Here is a 4,261-nt window from a genome sequence, read left to right on the forward strand (position 1 = left end):
TTCATATTATCTTGTTCATGTGTTGTACCCATGAGGCAAAGCAGTGTATTTGGGTAGAGGCCAAGGCTTATGCTGGCAGCTTGTCAGCAGGGGATTCTGAACAATACACTGCAGGGGCCACGTCTGTGCCTAACCATGACCCTATCTGGAACTACCAAGAGTGTCAGGCTTCTCTAAGAATAAGGAACCGATGGGGGCTTGTTTAGTGAAGGGAATGGAAAAATGTACCACTAAGCCTGTGACCTGTGATAAAATAAAATAAATAAGGAAAGGATGAAAATCCAGCTTTGTTCCAGGGATGCTTTGTAGTGACCCGAAAAAAATATACCAACATCAACCCCAGTATTGATTCAGGCCAAATTTTACTAGGGAAACACTTTAGTAGCCAGTCAGCACCCAAAATCAGGAGAAAATGACAGAAGTTGGCTTTGGGACCCCAAATGCCTATTAATGAAATGTTCAATGTGGCTTTTGGGGTATTCAATGATAAGCACAGGGTTGAAGAGCCTGAAAAGACCCAGTGTCTCAAACAATGGGATAGACAGCCAGCCCAAATGATAGCACTTGCTGTAAGTAGTACCTCGCAACCTCAGGGTCACCCGGGGGACGCTTCCAGCAAACCTGTAGTTGCTGCTTCAAGTGCAGGAAGCCAGGACATTGGAGCAAGAACTGTCCCAGCCAGGGGAGCCCACCTGGACCCTGTCCTCACTGAAAGCCAGGAGGGCTATTGGAAAAGGGATTGCTCTCAGCTCCAAAGGGAGAGGAAGACACCTGATGCTGTCATGGCCAAACCTGAGGACTGAAGGGGCCTGAGGTTCCTGGCAGCTCCCACAAAAGGCATGGCCATCACAACTGAGGAGCCTCGGGTCACTCTTGACTGGGAGGTAAGAATATTAATTTCTTAATTTACCTGGGGGCTGGTTACTCTGATTTAAACAGTCACTCTGGACCCTTATCCCTCCAAAAGCTGCACCATCACAGGTGTCAATGGCACCCCCAGGAATGCTTTACTTTACCCTTGAGCTGCAGGTTCACAAGTGTCTAGTTATGCCATTGTCCTCCTCTTTTATTGGGACGGAACTTCCTAGCCACCCTCTGAGTCATTTTACATTTATCAGGCCCTTGGGAGCCCCCCTTATTAGCCATGCTTTTTCTATGTCAACTTCAGAAAAACAGATTTCCCTCAAAATAATGCTCAAGTAGACCCTCAAGTGTGAGACCAAGAAACCTCTGACAAAGCAATACATTCTCAGCCAGTGATTGTCTCTTTGAAAGACAACAATAATTTCCCACACAAGCATCAATATCCTCTCAAACCAGAAGTCAGGCAAGGTCTACACTCTCTAATTGAGAAGTTTGTAAAACATAGCCTCCTGGTTCCATGTCACTCTCCTTGAAATACTCCTGTCCACCCTATCCAGAATCCAGATGGGGAATATTGTCTCCTGTCCACCCTATCCAAAACCCAGATGGGGAATATTGTCTAGTTCAAGACTTAAGAGCCATTAATGAGGCCATAATTCCCTTACATCCTGTAATGCCCAATACGTATGCCATACTTACCCAAATACTGGGAGACAACACTTGGTTCACGATACTAGATTTCAAGGATGCTTTCATTTTGTATCCGTTTGCACCCTGACCCTTAATATTTGTTTGCTTTTGATCAGACTAATCCTGAAACTATATTACCCAGCAGTACACCTAGACAGTACTGCCTCTGGGTTTTAGGGATAGCCCTCACTTGTTCAGAAATGCTTTGGCACAAGAATTAAGGTAGATATAGCTAGAAAGGGGAGCCATACTGCAATACGTGAATTGCATCCCTATAATGCAGTCCCATTAAAGAGGACTCAGATAAGAATGCCACTCAAGTCCTAAACTTCCTGGGAAAAAGAGTATCAAGTCTGTCCATCCAAGTCCTAGATTTCTAAACCAGAACTAAAATATCTGGGGTACCTTCTAAGTTCAGGAAACCAGACCTTGTCCATTGAACAACAACAAAAAAGGCTACCTTCACAAATGAAGAAGAAACCAGAACTTTTCTGGTTAGGGCAGGATTTTGCAGGATTTGGATCCTAGGATTTGGGCTCATTGCTAATCCATCGTATGAGATCCTAACACGGCCAGAGCATGAACCACTCGAATGGTCAGGGAAAGAACAAGAGACTTTAACTTTTAGTTGAACAAAGAGAGGTTTGTGCAATAATAAAACACACCAGTTGTTCTTATATTAATAATTCATGATTGGTTAAACTTGAAGTTCAAAAGACTTAATAGCAGGCTATCTGGCTACATAATTTCAATAACCCCACCACTCAAAACATCTGGGACTCCATCAAAGAATATCTACCAATGGTGACATGGTTCCTACCTTTCCTGAGACCTTTAACAGCTATCTTATGTACTACCAACATTTGGTCCTTGCTTGTTTAACCTCCTTGTAAAGTTTGTGTCTTCTAGGTTGCAACAGTTTCATGTCAAAATATTGGTCATGCAAGCATGCCAACCAATCTCTGCCTCCGATTCACTCTTCTAATGACCCACCCATGGGACTTTTAAACTAGGCAACCAGAAAATTCCACATCTTCACTAGGCAGGAGCAACACCCCAATCAACAGGAATAAGATACAGAAGACTGATCTCCTCCCTCTTCAACCATTAAGAATAAGGGATGGAAATCTCTGAGGGAGGAAAAGAAGATAGGAATAATACAGGATGGTGGCAGGAGAATAGAAAAATGCCAGGCAACAGTTGCACATGACTAGCAAAAGGAAACTTAAAGTAGTTGCATACGCAAGGGGCCGATAAGACCCCAAAAACTGGGATGTGGACCAAGCTGACTAAGACAGACTGGATCCCACATGGCAATGGATTTGACCTAGGCTTCATCTATAGCCTCATTATATGCTCATTAACATACTAAATTACACACCCACTAGTGCCATGACAGTTCTGGGAGCATCCATATTTGGTGTAAAAATGGGTGACACCACAGTTCTGAGAAGTCTCCACTTTCTCCAGCAATCTTCATGGATATTCCACCCCTTGGTTAAACAAACCCATAAAGATAGAAATCTCAAAACCCCTTGCATGTGACTCTTTCTTGAGGACACCAGCAGCACTCCCCTTTCTTCAGTGTGTACTTTTCACTTTGTGATAATTCTCTGTATTTTCACTAAAAAATGGCAAACGATCTGAATAGACATTTTTCAAAAGAAGATATACAGATATGTGAAAAAATGCTCAAAATCACTAATTGTCAGAGATGCAAATTGAAACCACAATGACATGTCAATTCACATCAGTTAAAATGACTACTATTTGAAAAGACAAAAGATAACAAATGTTGGAGAGGATGTAGATACAAAGGAACCTTTGCACAATGTTGGTGGGAATATAAATTAGTACAAACATTATGGGAGTTACTAAAAAGATTAAATATAGAACCTCTGTATGATCCAGCAATGCCACTACCAGGTATATATACAAAAGAAGTGGTATCAGTATGTCAAAGAGATATCTGCACCTGCATGTTTATTGCATCATTATTCACAATATCCAAGATATAGAATCGACCAAAGTGTTCATCAGCGGATGAATGGATAAAGAAAACGTTGTATATCTACACAGTAGAATATTATTCAGCCTTAAAAAATGAAACAAATCCTGCCATTTTGGACAACATGCATGAAGCTGAAGGACATAATGTTAAGTAAAATAAGCCAGGCACAAAAAGACAAATAGCACATGATCTCACTTACATGCAGCATCTTCAAAAGTTGAACTTTGAATTAGAGAGTAGAATAGTGGTTACCTGGGCTGGAAGGGAGATGTGGAAGGAGGTTGGTCAGAGGCTACAAAATTTCAGTTAGGTTGGAGAAATAACTTCAAGAGATCTGTTGTGCAACTATAGCTAATTACAATGTATTATATTCTCGAAAACTGCTAAGAGAATAGACTTTAAGGATTCTCACCACACACACAGTTAAGTATGTGAGGTAATGCATATTTTAATTGGCTCATTGTGTTAAAAAATCAAGAGATACACAATTTGAATTGTGTTATAATTGTTTCAAAAATATAATCTTAAATCAGTACTTTTATCTAGAGAAAATATCAGGCCCACACCACTTCCCTGACAAATTTTACCACACATTTACCAAAGAAAACCATTTCATATTAATTGATTCAAAGAAAAAAGTTAGAGGTACTGTTCTCCCAAATTGTTTTGCAATAACTTTACAAATATCAAAGACTG

This window comes from Macaca nemestrina, chromosome 1 (genome assembly GCF_043159975.1).
Source record: "Macaca nemestrina isolate mMacNem1 chromosome 1, mMacNem.hap1, whole genome shotgun sequence".
Lineage (NCBI taxonomy): Eukaryota > Metazoa > Chordata > Mammalia > Primates > Cercopithecidae > Macaca > Macaca nemestrina.